Genomic DNA, 18,763 nt, shown 5'->3' on the forward strand with positions numbered 1-18,763 from the left:
GGTGAGGGAGGAGAAAGGACTTTGGTGCCATGTTTTCCTGTCTTCTGCCCTCTCATCATCTCAGAACCTCAGAATTAAGGGATTTTAGGGTTGAAGGGGTCCCGCAGGGTTGCTCGGTGCAGTTCACTTCTGAATAACAGGCCATGGGGCTGAGGAAGCCAGTCCTTAGCTGTCCTACCCTGGTTTCTCCTCTTCCTGCTGCCTACTCAACCAGCCACTGAACTGAGACCTCTGGGAAGCAGAGAGCTCCCTCAGCATGAGGGAGCAGCATTGGTGACCAGGCCTGATAGGGGCATCACTGACTCTGTGCCACAAACCTTACAGTATGACTCCCCCTTCCTATCCAGTTGGACTCTGGTAATGCTTTCCTCTCCTTCTTCACATATCACTACCTTCTGCCTTGTGCTCTCCAGAAGCCCCCTAATGCCTGCAAGAAAAGCTAACCTTTGCCTGGCATTCTGCTCCTCCATTATTTGGTACCTACTAAGGGGGATATGGGAATAAGCATTTATGGAGTTTCTACTGTGTGCCAGGTACTGTTAAGTGTTTCATTGGACCTTTACCATGACCCTAAAAAGTAGGTGCTATTATGAACCACATTTTACAGATGAAGAAACTGACTTGCCCTGGGTCAAGTGGGGAAAGGAAATTTGTGTGCTAAAACTGCAAAGAATGCTGAGCTTGGGGACATCGGAGATCAAATCCAGCTCTGCTCCCTATTCCCTGCATGACCCTCAGCTGGCTGCCTAATGTCCAGGGATCTCATTTTCTCATATCTAAAATGGGGTTGAGGGGAAGGGGAACTAGCTCCCCCTAAGCTCTCCCCTGACTCCAGATCTCTGACCCCATAATCTGCTTTGAACACCTGACTTCCATGGTATTGGTGGGGGTGGGGAAGGTTATTTTAAAACCAAGATTATATTTACCAACAGTAACTCTAATACATTAGACACTGCGGACATGTCTTGTATGAATTGGCGGCTTTGAAGTATGAGGGATGGAACTCTGAGGATTGTGGAGATGACACCCAGCTCTCAAGCAAATTTCAATCAAATCCAGCTGCAATCATTTTGTTTCAAGCAAACATGACTGTAGACCACTTTACTTTGGACCTAATTGTGGAAATAGATCCTCAGAACAAATGTACCAAAGATGACAACATTCACAGGCCATTTGTCCCTTTTGATCCAAGCCTCAGGCAGGGCCAGAATTCTGGGGAGCACGAGACAGTGTGATTCCACTGATTGTGTGGGCTTAGGTCAATGGCTGTGACTCAGACTGTTTACATCCAAAATCTCTGTTACATAACTCTACTCTCTCCTCAACAATTCTCAGTTCAGGTGGATTTACTTTGGCACTTACAGAAAACTGGAGAACACTCTCAATAAAACATCTCACCCTGGTGAAAGGAGACGCGACTCACAAACCACTGGCAGCATATTCTCCGCCAAGTGTCCTGAACTCCCGCATGAAGTATCCCCCACGTTTCTTAATTATGCACTTAGTAGTCTATTTTTCTCAAAAATGTTCCCCTTTGTTTACTTTGTCACTAATATCTTATGTTTTGACATTCATTTCTGAACATATCCCTCCCTCCTTTCCTACCCATGGAATAATCCCTTGTAATAAAGAATAAAAGGGAAAGATTAAAAACTCAATTCAGCAAAAAAAACAAACAACCAAATACATGATTTGAGTCTGATGGTATTTGCATAAAACTCAATTTGTTTGATTGAGACAACCAGACAATTATTCTGGAGTATCCCCGCCGCTTTCCTAAAAGGGAAGAACAAACGTGAAATTTTTCATGTCTTCTTCAGGAGTGGGTTTGGTCACCTAATCACATCTATTTACAGAGGGAGATAGAAGGCTGAGAGAACCCCTCTTTGGAGGTCTCCAAGCAGAGACTGACTGACCTCATGTTGGGAGGTTGTAGGGGAGCATCCTTGGAGGGGAAGGTCTGGGGGGTCGCTTCCAACACTTAGTTTCTGTAATTTCAAGTGAAACTGCTGACCCCGTGCTTGGGGTCACATGTACTGAATGCTTCACAGGTATGATAGACACTCTTACTGAGGTTTAGAGTCTATGTGGGGATATAGGTACCCTGCATTTATACCATGCTTATACATAAAATGTTTTGTTTTTCTCTACCTTAGCTCTGGGTTCAAATCCCCCTTCAAATACTTGCTACCTCGTGGTCTTTGCCTAGTCATTAACCTCCCTGGACCTCAGTTTCCTCTTATGTAAAATGAAGAAGTTTGACTAGCTAGTCTGTCAGATCCCTTACAGCCTGAGATTGAAGGGGATGTGACTTTCATCTGTGAAAATCCCTGCTGGCCTTTCTTTTACTTCTCTTGGGGCTTCCAGGAACTTGGCTAGTTAGAGGCCAGGAGAAGGGAGCAGAACTCAGGTTTTCAGGTGATGCAACCCTCAAGAGAAAAAAGGAATTTATCTCTGGATCATTCATCTTCTGGGGAAAGGTGAGCTCGCTTGGCCTTTGGGGGCCCTTCTCGGAGGCCTTCCCAGAGGTTTACTTTAGCTGGCTGGTGTAAGTGCTGTAACTCAGTCATCACTAGGTACCCTTCAGTAGCTGAGGGTGTGTGTGTGTGTGTGTGTGTGTGTGTGTATATGTGCGTGCACATAATTATGTGTGTGCAAATGTGTGCACGTATGAGCGTATACACAAAATTATGTGTGCACACACACAATTATGTGTTCACGTGTCTGTGCGAATGCTCACATGTGTGCATGTGATTGTGTCTGTGTGTATTGTGTATCTGTGTGTGCATATGTGAGTGTGTGCATGTAATTATATTTGTGTATGTGTCTGTACATGTGTGCCTACCCCCCCTCCAGGGGCTTCAAGCCTGTCACCGCAGATCTGTTTTCATTCCATCTATGCCTCAACCCAAATTATAGTCAAGAGAAAGATTCCCCACATCTTTCCCTCCCCACTCTGCTTCTTCTCTGTCCCACCACCCCATCCTTCCCCCAGGTCTCTGCACCACCAGTGAAACAGCCACTCCCTGGGGATGGGGATCTGGGAGGGATTTTTGGTTGGGAGGGCGGATCCAAGGGAAGAGTTGGCAAAACAGTGTCATTTATTCATTTTTTATGGCCCAGCATCTGTTGGGCATGAAACTATCAAACAGTAATTTGTTTACAGCCTTTTATATTACATTTTGATTCACACATCCTAATTATTTCCCGTTCACAGCTAATGTGCCCTCCAGCATCCTTAATATCACAGACACAGGCTTTTGTAATGTAATGATCAGTGAACACTAGGTATAATAACCCTTCTCATCCCACCCAAGCGCTGAAGGTGGGGGGGGCGGGTCAAGAATGGGTGAACTGGGTGGTCTGGTGAAAGTGCAGCAAAGGGGAAAGAATCAGAGGCGGTCCTGCCAGGCCCCAGCTCCTCTTAGGCTGCCTCTGTTTTACACACACACAAACCCATTTATGTCTACACATAGGTGGTTTTTTATGAGGTGTATGTGTATATGCATGTATATGTGCATATGTGCATGTGTGCACACACATACATAAACACACATACTTGTAAATTAAAGCTCACAGGGCAGATATGATTCTTGGGGAGCAAAGCCCAGAGTCTGCTGTCAGAGCTCGGGCCTTGTACCTCAGAAGGAAATGTCGCCTACATTCTGCCAAGGGCTGTGATTGAGGCATCCTTCGTGGAATCACTAGAGCGGGGATCACAGCTTTGGGGAAGTACCTCCTTTCTCCAGCCCAAACTGGGGAAGTGAGAGAAGGATATTGGGGCATCCCAGGGATCCCCAGCAGGCTCAGGATTGTGTAGGACAAGGGCTTAAGAACCCTGGCACCTAAATCAGAGTGTCCTCCTATATCGCCTAGCACGGGGCACTTGGAGTCAGGATTGGTGGCAGCAGGGTGGCAGGGTGAAACTGATGTGATTTAATTAAGTGAGATCTCGGTAAAGTGCTTCGCAAATCTTAAGGTGCCACAAAAATGCCAATTATTACTATTATTATCATTCTTATTTAGGGAAATGAGACGTCATTCAGACAGGGCATGAATGAACCCTCAAGATTTGGCATTAAAATTACACATGATCAACTGGAAAACCAATGGTAGCAATTTGAATGCAACATACAAACGTTTTGCTTCAACTGTATACTTAGAACTGGATCGAGAAGCCAGAATTATCCATCAGAGGCTCAATATTCTTCCTAAACTAAGGAAAAATTATCAGCCAATACCCCCCCCCCATTATTCTTGAAAATTCGGCCAATAAATAATAATTATTGCAGACAAAGTTGTCAACCATATGATATTAACCCACATATATTCAGGAATAACATTTTTGACATCTGTTTCCATACCAAATGCTCCTAATCCCCACATGACATGAAATGAAAGCTTTCAGAAAATAGCAGAGGAAAGACAAATCCTGAGAGGACAGGATGAGGGCCACGTAACACCCACTATCCCGAAGGTGCTTGGGAAGGTTACCAAGGAAAGAAGACCTCCCATCCCAATGGCTTCATTCAATGGCTACTCACTTACTAATTTGTTGAATATTAAGTACAAAACATTAATAGCAGGAGAGCCAGATTGCTAGGTTTGTTTCTATCTGAACTCTATCCAACATGAAAATCAGAAAAAGATGAAACGTGATTAAATGCTAACTCATGTTTGCACAGCTTTGCACAAAGCTTTTATCCCATTGCCCCTGGGTTACCATTGCCAGTTTATGGATGAGAGAGCAGAAGTGAAGGGACTTGTCCAGGGTCATCTGTGTCCTTCCATATAAGAACTCAGCTGACTCTACACTCTCTTTCCATTCCTGCTAATGACATTCATTTGACATTCCTCCATGACTGGTGCTCCCAATGAGTAGCAAAATCCTGTCCCATTGTACTAGGACATTCCTATTGCCACAGAAGCAAGGGAAAGAGACTTCTTGAGAATAATTAATGCAGGGACAAAGGCCCTTTGGCTGGCTTTGGTATTCCCAACAGGATCAAGACAAGACATAGCAAGCCGCAGTTTAAGAAATGGAGTCAATGAACAAGCATTTAATAATTATGTGCTATTAAATGATATTCATATATTCTCATATCCTTCTAAACTAGAGACAATGACCATCATGCCTCATTACTCGCTTGTTGTCTTCAACAGGAAAAAACAAACACCTAGTCTATTGAGGTAGAAATAGAAAATCAGACAGAATCACCAAACAGACTGTGAAGGACAGAGGGCAATGTATGTCCAAAGTCATGTAGTTTACACCTGGCCATCTCTTTAAAGTAGTAAGCTGTCATTCTCTTAATAAACAGGAAAATCACAGAAATCTCTTCACTCCTTTATTTCTGGAAAATTAGATGAACAGAAATCACCATTCTCTAAGCCTTGACATTGGTGCCATTTTCATTTCTAGAGCTGGAAACAGTCAAATGTTCTCTGAAAGAACCACAGGCAAGGGAGAGACATGAGGAGGAAAGGGGAACCCAACTTTGCTATTAATGGGAACTTGTTTTTGCTCAATAAAAACTGTTGTGTCGCCCTGTAGCTAGAAGACATCTCTCATCACCAAATGTTTATGGTGGATTTGTGATCTGGGATACGTGAAATGTGGGAGAAGAGAAATGATAAGGCTATAATGTTTCAATCCATATAGAGTGGACTTTGTCTTTTTCTAAGCTTAAATATGCTTCAAAGGGATACCTCTATAGCACAATTATAAACCTCCCAAACAGGCAAATAGTTTTTCTCCCTTCTCACCTTACTTTGACGAAGCAAATTCACAGCACAGGGCAATGATTTAGAAAAGGGAAGTTGGGGAATTATTTTCCTTTCTATGGGATAAAAAACAAAAACAGAAATGTTGCATAACATCCAAATAATTCAAAGGAATAAAATAGGTCATTAGTTTTTTGTAATCAACTTGAATACTTAATACTACCAATATAATTTAATTAGATTCCAGACAGCATTCCCAAGAAGAGAAAAATTCTTCTTGCAATCTAGGAGAGTTTTATTTGTTTGTTTTTCTTTAATCTCAAAGTAAGCTAATCGTATTTCATTCCTTTGCATTTGTAAAATGATTAACCTCTTTCCACCTTTGGGCACAATTCTGAAGAGTCCATGTTTCAGAAAGGCTAGAATGCAAATAAAAATAATTTCTTATTCTAAAGCAGCATAAACAGCCCTAGATTGCAATATGCCCCAAATAAGTGACAAGCACACCAAGTAGAAGAAAGTTCTATCAACGTTTTCTAATTTCAACCAATATAAAAACTGGGTTGATCTTATGTTGGTGGGGAAACAAAGCAGTTATGCTGGTGCTTTTTTCTTTTTGAGCATTTCTAGCTTTCCCCTAGTTCTTGATCCCAAACCATTATCAGAAAGATGCAAGCCTTAGAAATGCCTCAGTCCAATGATCACTTTGGTACTCAACAAGATGGATTGTCCTAGATCCATATAAATGACACCAAATGGAATTACTTTGAAAGAACTTAGATAGCTCATGATTATAGTCACAGAGAAACCATGGAGGATAGCCACCTCAAATGTGAGCAAAGAAAAATCAAACGTGTGTTCTATTTCATAAGGTAACATTAACTCTTGAACAATATTTTCTTAACGAAAACACTTATTTTTTCTTTCCCCCTTCCAAGATTCTACATCATGAAATGATTGCATGCACAGGAGAGGGTTTTGTAAAATACAAATTGAATTCTATCAAACCCAACAAATACTTCATAAGTGCCAACTGGCATATTGCAAAGCAATGTACTGGGCACTTGGTAAAGTGGCATTATGAAAAGCCGAGACTTCAGTTTCACAGTAGTCGCTATTGAAATTGAACACTATATACCTTTACAAAGCTATCAATCAATCAATTCAATTAATACACATTTATTAATTACCTTTTCTGTGCTATAGACTTCCTTTTTAGAAATAAAACTTTCTATCTTCATAATTTTAAACCAATATTTAATATTTGTCATGTAAATTGATCCTTAATAATATTTCTATCACCAAAGCAAACAAAAAACTGAATCAATTATTAAGTAGCTAATATATTTAAGGGAAATGTATTCATTTGCAACTTGTCAAATAATAGGTTTATAAAACTTCAATTTCCCTTTTTCCACTTAAGAAGAAATTCATGCCCTTTATTGTTAATTTTGATCAAGTACATGTTTTAAAGTCCTCACTCAATGGGCTCTGTTTTAAGTTGTGAACTTCCTTTGTCTACCGGGTGCTCTCCCCCTCATTAATTCTGAAAACAGGTCTGTAACAGCACTTTTAATTTTCTGAAGTGATGTCCCTCCCAGGAAAGTGTGTTAAAATCTCCTTACCTCAAATCAAAGCAGCTTTGCTGTTTGGTCACTGATTTGGTTTGATGCGGGTTTTGGACAGATGGTCACTCTTTCCCTGTTTAGAGAAAAATGACAAATGCTAAGAGGAGAAAAATAATCACAGTGATATTTGGTTCTAAATCTGAGAGCACTCACCCTCCCATTGGCCTCAGGAAGAGGCCCACGTGATGGACACCAATGGCACGTGACCTATTTTCCCCCCCAATCCCTTGGTTTCCTGGGCATGGGATGCACTCACTACTGATGCTGCTGTCATGTCAATGACTTTGGGTTGGTTTAAAGGTCCACTGAACAAATCCATCTGCCTCCAGGACATGAGGCTGCATCAGCCAAGTCCTTTTGATAGGAAGGGTAAACACAAAGCCCAGGCTCCAAGACTGATCAGATTGGGCTTTGGCTTTTATTTTGCTTTGCTTTGTTTTCTATGAGAATCAAGTTATGGGTTGTTGGGGCTGTTTCTTCTTGAAGAGGCTCCTGTAACCTCATCATGCGTCAGGTCCTCTTGAAAATTTTTTTGAGGGAACAAGTTGGGGCATGGTACTAAGGGTTCTCTCCAAGATGCCCTGTATTTCACAGGAGCCAGGAAGTCTTCTATTTTGACACCTGACCCTGCTTTCTCATCATGGAAGATATTCAACCTTGAGAAGGTGATGTGAGGTCAGGGAGAGGAAGAACAAGTCACACTGGCTGGGGTTGGTGGCACACACCCTACACTGGGCATGTACAGGGGAGCTGTGGGATTTACTGCCCCCTTCTTTCTACTCACTCGCTGTGGGAACTTGACCAAGTCCCTTTCTCCTTCTGGATCTGTAGGAAATTCAATTAAATTCAATTCCACAAACTTTGTTCAGCTCTTACTATGGAGAAGGCTCTGTTCTAAGCACTGGGAAAAGTTAAATTCATGGATCCCTCAGGAAAAGAGATAAGAGAAGACTCTCAGAACTCCCCAAGGACCCTGGGTGAGAGGGGCAATGCCCAGAGGAGCTGCTTCCCAGAGCATCCCAAGAGACATGTGATGGGCACCAAGGGCACATGACCTACCCCTCTCCCCCAAACCCTTGTCCTATTAGGGATGGTGATTAAAGTTCCCAGGCTTAAAGGGAATCATCAAAAGGAGCATTCAGTGTTCTTTTGGGGGCCAGATGGCTTAGTCATAACTAAGCCTGATGAGGGGAAGTAACTAACCTTGCCCTTTCAAGGAACAGTGGAAGGGTGGGGCTTACTAGGATGGTCTGGGGAAGTCACAATTTATCTCCTAACAGGGCAAATGCCTGGGATTGGATTTTGCCGAAGCTCCAAATCCCAGTTTGGGTTTGGAGGTAAGTGAGCAGCCTTCTTGGCCCCATTCAAGCTGAGACAGTAGACGGCCTTAGGAAGGTCATAGAAAGAATGTCCAGAAAGACCTAGATTAGCCAAGCTCGCTGTCTTCAAATACTCAACTGACCACTGGAATTGAGGGGATCCTTAAAGACTGCTTAAAATGTGAATGCCTTTATTTGTAACCAGGCTCAGATGGGTGATGCAGGCAGGTAAGAACATGATCCAAAGCAGCAACCTCTAGCCACTTCTAGAAATGATTCAGAAGCCAGACTCTGGCTCCACATGAGTTCTACAAGGAGTGGAAGGCACAAACCAGTGTTATCTGCCTATGTCTGACAGCATGAGCTGCTGGGGACATGGGATAGCAGATGGTTCTCTGATAACTTTCAGGGCCCTCTTGGAGGCTCATGAAGTAGGGCTGAAAGCAGGGATGGGGACAACTGAAGGGTTGTTGCCTCTCAACTCTGTGGAGAGCCCATTTCTGCATAGCCAGTGAAGACATCACACCTTGGTCAGCTGGGTCGTAAGGTGATCACTCCACTCTCTTTGGACTCTCCAATTCTATGATTTTGTGAGTTTACAGACTGATATCTGCAGAAAGAATGGGAGTGGCTAGTCAAATCATTGTTCTCACTTTGTAACCAATATATGGATGGACAAGCAGAGGCCCTGCCTCCGTCACCCTGGGACCAATGGTTAAACCCAGGAAGGCCAACAAGCAACCTTCTCATTCCCCCTCCTAAAGGGGATGTTGCTGGAGGCTTGGACTGAACAGCCTGGAAATGTTTGCCAAGTCCTTGAAGACAACATCATTCTAACCAGGTGCTGGATGACATTGAATTAGACAGAGTTAATTGACTTAGGAAGTCAAACTGACTAGTTTAATCCAATTAGCCCAACATAGTCAATATGGCTAAACTAGAGCCTTCAGCTGACTAAAATGAGAATATCTGCATGTCTGTAAGTATCCTCATGGATTCATGGCACCAGCACCTCAAAATGTGAATCTCTATGCCCTGACATTTCTATGTGAACATTTTATGTACATCTTGACTCTTGGAAAGAGTAGGATGGGTATTATCTTAGCTGACAAGAGTCACCAGCCTCCTCTCCTTTTCCATGGATGGAGATGGTAGGGAAAGCTACATCATTCCATCACTGTGGTCTAAAAAACCTGGGATGTATCACAGAATCTGAGATCTGGCAAGGCCTTTGAAGGACACCTGGTTTAGTACCTACCTAAACAAGAATTTCTCATGTCATATCTCTCATAAATCCCTGCCCAGACTCTGCATGAAGATCCCAGAGAGGGGGAGTTCATTACTTCCCAGGTAGCCCCTTCCACTTTGGGATAGTCCTCATGGTGAGAACATTGTGGGGACTTCAAGCTGAATTTTGCTTCTCTGCCACCACCTAGAGCATCTCACCACCTCATAGATGAGATAGAACATAAACAAGCATCAGCCAGTGTGCCTAAGTTACGCATCATATATGGAAGACTCTTCTGAGCCCCAATGAAATTCATGGCAGCTTCCACCTGAGAGGTGCTCTCCTAACACTTGTGGACCTAGATGTTGTTCCTAGATGGCCTTAGATGGCTTGCATGGTAAGACCTAAGGGAAGGAAGAATGACTGGAGCCATGTTATGGCCAGCCTGAACACACCCTCTCAGCTCCATCAGTTGGAATGGCCAGATCCCCATTATTGGGGTCCTCATAGTGGAAGCCCATCCTTCAGAACCACTCCCCTCTTCATTGTGGTCATCTTCAGGATATACTGACATTCAAATCTATGACAAAAGACCACTGTGGTCAATACAGTTCAACAGACATTTATCAGCCACTGTCTACCTGTCAGACCCTGGGAATAATACATGAAAAAGAATGCTGGCAATGGGTGTGAATCTTACCAGTACCACCTTGGGCAAGTCTCTTATCCTCAGAGGCATCTGTTTCCTCACTTATAACATGAAGGAGTTAGGTGCAGAATGAAGATGGAAGAATAGAAGGACACACTTACTGTAGCTCTTCCCCCACAGTTCATAAAATACCTATAAAAAATGACTCTAAACAAATTCTGGAGCAGCAGAAGTCACAAAATGACAGAGTGAAAGAGATTTCCAGGCCAAGGAAGCCTGGAAGGCTGACAGGAAAGGTCTATCACACTGGGTATGGAGCACCAGGCTTGGCCTCCTGGCACCAGCAGGAACAGGACCAGAGCAGGTTGTAGGGACAGAATCCCCGGCAGCAGCTGCAGTTCCCAGATCCCTTAACCCACAATGCCAGAGACATCTTCAAAGATAGGTAAGAAAGCTTTTTCACCTGGGTGAGAAGGGAGCAGGGTAGACCCCTAGCTCCTGTCCCAGGTGGCAGAGGTAGCAGCAATAGCATCCATTTTTGGAGCCCTTGGCCTAAAGACCCAGGGGGAATTGAGCTGCTGATCTGGGTCTCAGCCCTGAGTGGAGGCCCTAGGGCAACGAAGAGTGCTGATGTGGTGCAGCTGGTGGAGGCTCTGGAAAGGGAATTCTATTTGCAGATCCTGGGCAGAAAAGCTTTCGTAGCTCCCAGAGCAGAGGGCAGGTCAGGAAAGGAATAAACTCTTCTCCCTTGATTGTGCCACCTTGGAGGAACTGAGAACTTACAGGTTGCCAGAGTATACCCTCCTTTTGACAAAGGACTCAAAAGTTAATTAACTGATTGGGAAAATGTTCCAAAAAGGGGAAAAAATAAGACTATAGAAGGTTACTTTGTTGGTGAACAGGTATTTTCTTCCATCCTTTCAGATGAGAAAGAACAATGCTTACCATCAGAGGAAGGCATAAAAGTCAAGACATCTGCATTCAAAACCTCCAAAATAAATATGCAGTGGTCTCAGGCCATGGAAGAGCTCAAAAAGGATTGTGAAAATCAAGTAAGAGAGGTGGAGGAAAAACTGGGAAGAGAAATGAGAGTGATGCAAGAAAATCATGAAAAGTGAGTCAACAGCTTGCTAAAGGAGAACCAAAAAATGCTGAAGAAAACAACACCTGTAAAAATAGGGTAACTGAAATTGCAAAAGAGGTCCAAAAAGCCAATGAGGAGATGAATGCTTTGTAAAGCAGAATTAGACAAATGGAAAAGGAGGTTCAAAAGGTCACTGAAGAAAATAATTCCTTAAAGGTTAGAATGGAGAAGATGGAAGCTCATGACTTTATGAGAAACCAAGAAATTACAAAACAAAACCAAAAGAATGAAAAAATAGAAGACAGTGTGAAACATCTCACTGGAAAAACAACTGACCTGGAAAATAGATCCAGGAGAGACAATTTAAAAATTATGGGACTACCTGAAGGCCATGATCAAGAAAAAGAGCCTAGACATCATCTTTCATGAAATTATCAAGGAAAACTGCCCTGACATTCTAGAACCTGAGTGTAAAATAAATATTGAAAGAATCCACCAGTCACCTCCTGAAAGAGATCTGAAAACAAAAACTTTTAGGATTATTGTAGCCAAATTCCAGAGTTCCCAGGTCAAAGAGAAAATATTGCAAGTAGCCAGAAAGAAACAATTTGAGTATTGTGGAAATACAATCAAGATAACACAAGATCTAGCAGCTTCTACATTAAGGTATTGAAGGGCTTGGAATATGATATTCCAGAAGTCAAAGGAACTAGGATTGAAACCAAGAATCACCTACCCAGCAAAACTGAGTTTAATACTTCAGGGAAAAAAACAGCCATTCAATGAAATAGAGGACTTTCAAGCATTACTGATGAAAAGAGCAGAAGTGAATAGAAAATTTGACTTTTAAACACAAGAATCAAGAAAAGCATGAAAAGGTAAACAGAAAAGAGAATCATAAGGGACTTACTAAAGTTGAACTGTTGAAAACTAAGAATAAATAAATAAATAAATAATAAATTAAAAAAAATAAAATGAAGGGGTTAGATTCAATGAACTGGAGAATTGTCAGAAGAAGTGAGCTGCCCATCACTGAGGGTCTTTCAGTAAAGGTTGGGTAATGACATTCCAGGAATAGTCTAAACGTGTTTCTTGTGGGACAACAGGGAAACCTTCTGAGAGGCCTCTCCCAAGTCTCAGATTCTGTTATTCTGGGGAAGTTGGGGGTATTATTCCCTCTCTACATCTGCTAGATTTATTGGTCTTCTACTGGGCCAAGTTGGGCTTCAGAGAAGACAGCTGTCTAGGAAGCTGCCCACCATTAGCTTTTCAAGTTAAAGGACTTTTTCTTCCTCTCCAGCCCCTTCTCACTGTATTCAAATTCACACAATCCTAGCCTGAAACTCAACTCTGTTCTTTGTCTAACCCTGAGATAGAGACCCTATCCTGGATAAGAACCATTTCATCCTGAGATTTCATACATGGAATGAGTATAATCCTCATAGGCAGGGAACACCAGTTTAATTTCATTCTTAAATAATCTTCTAAGTAAACTTTTGCACACGTTCAAGAGCTGAAAGGGTTTTTGTAGCAAAAATGAAAGCAGGATTAAAGAATCAGGCCAAGCACTTGAGGGATTAAAGACACTCAGCTACTGTTTGGTAAAATAAAAATACATTGGTGTGAGTCATTGGAAAGGGAACAGAAGGGGCTCAGACAGAAGGAGAATTTAAGGGACTGTTTTCTGGGGCAGTTCACTCATCGTGGCTCTTCACAGTCCCAGAGAAAGCCATCCATCCATTTCAGAGTCCTGGCTGGGAGCAGATCTCAGGAACCAAGGTTTCTCAACATTCTCTCTGGTCAATTCACTGTGGGACCCATAACACATATGGAGTGTCCACTTAGATTCTCTGAGGAAAGATTTCTGTTTTTTAAAATGCAATTCTAGAGGATCTAATGGCTAGCAACACTTTCCCCTCATGGATTGGAATCCCTGCTCTGCCATGTGATATTTAGTTCATTATGTTTCCTATCTGTGCCTGTTTTCTTATTTATCAAACAAACATATCAATGATCTCTCTGTTCCCCTTGGCCTTAAAATTTCTAGCAATTTTTCCTCTCTGCCTCAGATAATGAGAGTGCTCAAATAACCATGAATTTTTAGTGCATTTAACTGTGTTCCTAAAAGAGATGAATAAATCCTCAGACAAATGGATAGCTGAGATTTAATCCCAAACCCCACCTTCCTGGCATATCCTGGTGCACATATTCATTCCAGTCTCCTATGCCTTCAGTATCCTTAATCATAATTATTCAATCTAAGTTAACTCCACAAGCCTTTCTTAAGTACCTACTGTGAGCCAGGCCCTGTACTATGCACTAGCTTATGAAAGAATAAAGAGAAGATTCTTTGCCCCTTAAGAGCTTCCATTCTATCAATGGAGATCATACATACATAGATAGGCATGACAAAAGCAAAATACAGGAAGGAGAAAATGCCAGTGATGGTGATGTCTTGCCCTGGGCAGCTGGGGGAAAGCTATGCCAATGAAGGGCCCCTGTGCTGAGTTTCCACCTTCTCAGGAGCTGTGTTACCCCCATGGGGTGCTCTTCCATTCCCAGAAGCCCAGCCCCCTTTTCCATGCTTCCCAATTAGAATGTAAGCTCCTTGTGGGCAAGGACTCAGTCATTTTTCTTGTATTTGTGTCTCCAGTGTCTAGTACAGCCCTTGACACATTGTAAGCACTTAATAAGTGGTTTATTTCTCTGTCTGAAAGAGAGTATTCAACTTATTGAGGCAGAGCCAAGATGGTGGAGTAGAAGCAGGGACTTCTAGAGCTCTCCCCTAAGTCTAGCCAAATATCTTTAAAAAATGACTCTAAAGAAATTCTGGAGAATGACAGAATGAAGCAAATATCCAGTCCAAAACAGCCTGGAAGGTCAACAAGAAGTGCCATGTTTGGAACAGAGTACAGTCCAGCATGAGCCACATTAGCACAGAAGTGACCTGAGTAGGCTTTGGGGGGGACTGGATCTTGGGCACCTGTGGTGGTTTCCGGACTTCATGACCCAAAAATGCCGAAGACAAATTGGAAGGTCAGTGGAAAAAATCTTGTGGGACCTGCGTGAGAGAGTGAAGAGGTCTGGTTAGGGTGGTAGAGGAGGGGTGGAGTCCATGGCAACCTCAGCAGCAGCAGGAGCAGAGGCAGCAGCTGTTTCTGGAGTTCTAGACCCACAGACTTTGGAGGGATCGAGCAGCTAATAGTACACCCTTCATCCTTACTGGAAGCAGAGAACTACCTTGACAAACAACTCAAAAGTCAAGTAAATGGCTGGGGAAATGAGCAAAAACGAAAAAGAATCAGACCAAAGAATCTTATTTTGGCAACAAGAAAGACCAAAATATACAAACAGAAAAAGACAACAAAGTCAGAGCTCCTATATTCAAAGCTCCCAAGAAAAATATGAATTGGTCTCAGACCACGGAAGAGCTCAAAAAAGGATTTTGAAAATCAAGTAAGGGAAGTAGAGCAAAAATTGGGAAGAGAAATAAGAGTGATGCAATGAAAAATGAGTCAACTACTTCTTAAAGGAGACCCAAAAGTGCTGAAGAAAACAACACTTTAAAACCCAAATGGCAAAAGAGATCAAAAAGCCAGTGAGGAGAAGAATGCCTTAACAAGCAGAATTGACAAGATGGAAAAGGAAGTCCAAAAGCTCACTGAAGAAAATAATTCCTTAAAGATTAGAATGGAGAAGATGGAAGCTAATGACTTTATGAAAAATCAAGAAATTATAAAACAAAACCAAGGGAATGAAAGAATAGCTGACAATGTAAAACATCTCATCAGAAAAAACAACTGACCTGAAAAATAGATCCAGGAGAGAGAACTTAAAAATTATTGGACTACCTGGAAGCCACAATAGAAAAAGAGCTTAGACACCACCTTTCAAGAAACTATCAAGGGACAGGGAGAGCCAAGATGGCGGAGTAGAAGGACACACATATGCAGAGTCTCCCCACACAGCCCATAAAATACCTGTAGAGAGGGGACTGTCAACAAATTTTGGAGCAGCAGAAGTGGAGAACAACAGAGTGGAGGAGATTTCAAGCCCAGGGTGACCTGAAAGGCCCACAGGAAACATCAGTTGCACCAGACGCAGAGCCAAGTGGGGAGCCCAGCCCAGCCTTGGCTGCACAGCGCATGGCTCGTGAATAGCCCTTGAGGGCAGAATCTCCAGTCGAGGAATCCCCAGTCCCAGCAGCAGCAAGTTCTCAGATCCCTCAACCCACAGGCAACAAAGGTCAGTGATGGTGGTTTTTCAGCTGGCCGGGAAGGGCGAAGGGCCTTCCCATAGCTCCAGCCTCAGGCAGTGGCCCACAGAGGCCACATTGGGCAGGCAGCAGCAGATCTCAAGGCAGCCTCTCCAGCAGCCCGAGACCATGCTGGATCATTCCCCTGGGGACACTGAAGGAGCTGGTCTTTGTCTCGCACTAAATGGTGACCCTACCCCCACAGCTTGACTGAATCCCCCCCCCCCCCACCCCCAGTGCTTGCTTGGCAGAACTGGAGGTCAGGTGCCTGTGGAGAGGAAACTCTGCTAAGATTCTGGGCACAAAAATCCTACCCAGCACCCAGACCAGTACACGCTTGATAATGCCACTTTGGAGGAACTGATATCTTACAGGTCCCCAGAGTATACCTTACTCTTGACAAAGGACCCAAAAGTCAAGAAACAGGTTGGGAAAATGCCCAAAAAAAGGGGAAAAAATAAGACCATAGAAGGTCACTTTCTTGGTGAACAGATATCTCCTCCCATCCTTTCAGATGAGGAAGAACAATGCTTATCATCAAGGAAAGAAATAAAAGTCAAAGCTTTTGAATCCCAAACATGCAAAATAAACATTCAATGGGCTCAGGCCATGGAAGAGCTCAAAAAGGATTTTGAAAATCAAGTTATAGAGGTGGAGGAAAAACTGGGAAGAGAAATGAGAGAAATTCAAGAAAAACATGAAAAGCGGGTCAACACCTTGCTAAAGGAGGCCCCCAAAAATGCTGAAGAAAACAACACCTTTAAAAATAGTCTAACTCAATTGGCAAAAGGGGTTCAAAAAGCCAATGAGGAGAAGAATGCTTTCAAAAGCAGAATTAGCCAAATGGAAAAGGAGATTCAAAAGCTCACTGAAGAAAATAGTTCTTTCAAAATTAGAATGGAACAGACGGAGACTAATGACTTTATGAGAAACTAAGAAATCACAAAACAAAACCCAAAGAATGAAAAAATGGAAGATAATGTGAAATATCTCGTTGGAAAAACAACTGACCTGGAAAATAGATCCAGGAGAGACAATTTAAAAATTATGGGACTACCTGAAAGCCATGATCAAAAAAAGAGCCTAGACATCATCTTTCATGAAATTATCAAGGAAAACTGCCCTGAGATTCTAGAACCAGAGGGCAAAATAAGTATTCAAGGAATCCGCCGATCACTGCCTAAAAGAGATCCAAAAAGAGAAACTCCTAGGAACATTGTGGCCAAATTCCTGGTCAAGTTCCCTGGTCAAGGAGAAAATATTGCAAGCAGCTAGAAAGAAACAATTCAAGTATTGTGGAAATACAATCAGGATAACACAAAATCTAGCAGCTTCTACATTAAGGGATCAAAGGGTATGGAATATGATATTCCAGAAGTCAAAGGAACTAAGACTAAAACGAAGAATCACCTACCCAGCAAAACTGAGTATCATACTTCAGGGGAAAAATGGTCTTTTAATGAAATCGAGGACTTTCAAGCATTCTTGATGAAAAGACCAGAGCTGAAAAGAAAATTTGACCTTCAAACACAAGAATCAAGAGAAGCATGAAAGGGTAAACAGCAAAGAGAAATCATAAGGGACTTACTAAAGTTGAACTGTTTACATTTGTGCATGGAAAGACAATATTTGAACTCTTGAAACTTTTTTCAGTATCTGGGTAGTTGGTGGGATTACACACACACACACACACACAGAAAGAATGAGAGAGAGAGAGAGAGAGAGAGAGAGAGAGAGAGAGAGAGAGAGAGAGAGAACACAGGGTGAATTGAATAGGATGAGATCATATCTTAAAAAGATGAAATTAAGTGGTGAGAGAGAAATATATTGGGAGGAGAAAGGGAGAAATGGAATGGGGCAAATTATCTCCCATAAAAGAGGCAAGTAAAAGACTTTTCAGTGGAGGGCAAAAGAGGGGAGGTGAGAGAAAAAACATGAAGCTTACTCTCATTACATTTGACTAAAGGAAGGAATAAAATGCACACTCATTTTGGTATAAAAACCAATCTTACAATACAGGAAAGTGGGGGAGAAGGAGATAAGCAGGGCGGGAGAGATGATGGAAGGGAGGGCAGTGGGAGGAGGGAGCAATCTGAAGCCAACACTCTTGGGGAGGGACAGGATCAAAAGAGAGAATAGAAGCAATGGGGGGCAGGATAGGATGGAGGGAATTATAGTTAGTCTTACACAACACAACTGTTATGGAAGTCATTTGCAAAACTACACAGATATGGCCCATATTGAATTGCCTGCCTTCCCAAAGGGAATGGGTGGGGAGGGAGGGATGAGGAGAAGTTGGAACTCAAAATGTTAGGAACAACTGTTGAGTATTGTTCTTGCAACTAGGAAATAGAAATACAGGCAATGGGGTATAGAAAGTTATCTTGCCCTACAGGACAAAAGAGAAGATGGGGATAAGGGAAGGGAGGGATGTTAGAACACAGGGCAGACTGGTGATAGGGGCAATTAGAATCCTTGGTGTTTTGGGGTGGGGGAGGGGAGAAATGGGGAGAAAATTTGGAACCCAAAATTTTGTGGAAATGAATGTTGAGAAGTTAAATAAATAAATTAAAAAAAGAAACTATCAAGGAAAACTGCCCTGATATTCTAGAACCAGAGGGTAAAATAGACATTAAAAGAATCCACTGATCACCTCCTGAAGGAGTTCCCAAAAGGAAAATTTCTGGGAATAATGTAGCGAATTTCCAGATTTCCCAGGTCAAGGAGAAAATATTGCAAGCGCTGGAAAGAAACAATTCTAGTATTGTGGAAATGCAATCAGGATAACAGAAGATCTAGCAGCTTCTACATTAAGGGACTGGAGGGCCTGCAACATGATATTCTAAAAGTCAAAAGAGCTAGGATTAAAACCAAGC

At 42.5% G+C, this 18,763-nt stretch overlaps 1 protein-coding gene across 21 annotated transcripts in view; it reads right to left on the reverse strand.

Annotated features, from left to right (window-relative positions):
- PCBP3 (poly(rC) binding protein 3) overlaps positions 1-18,763 on the reverse strand; it is a 398,673-nt gene that overhangs the window by 108,775 nt on the left and 271,135 nt on the right. For all 21 annotated transcript variants that reach the window (XM_072640817.1, XM_072640816.1, XM_072640808.1 and 18 more), the window contains exon 5: positions 7,350-7,425. The gene's annotated coding sequence lies outside the window, so the exon portion shown is untranslated. The remainder of the gene's footprint in view (positions 1-7,349; positions 7,426-18,763) is intronic.

The sequence above is a fragment of the Notamacropus eugenii genome, chromosome 2 (genome assembly GCF_028372415.1).
Source record: "Notamacropus eugenii isolate mMacEug1 chromosome 2, mMacEug1.pri_v2, whole genome shotgun sequence".
Lineage (NCBI taxonomy): Eukaryota > Metazoa > Chordata > Mammalia > Diprotodontia > Macropodidae > Notamacropus > Notamacropus eugenii.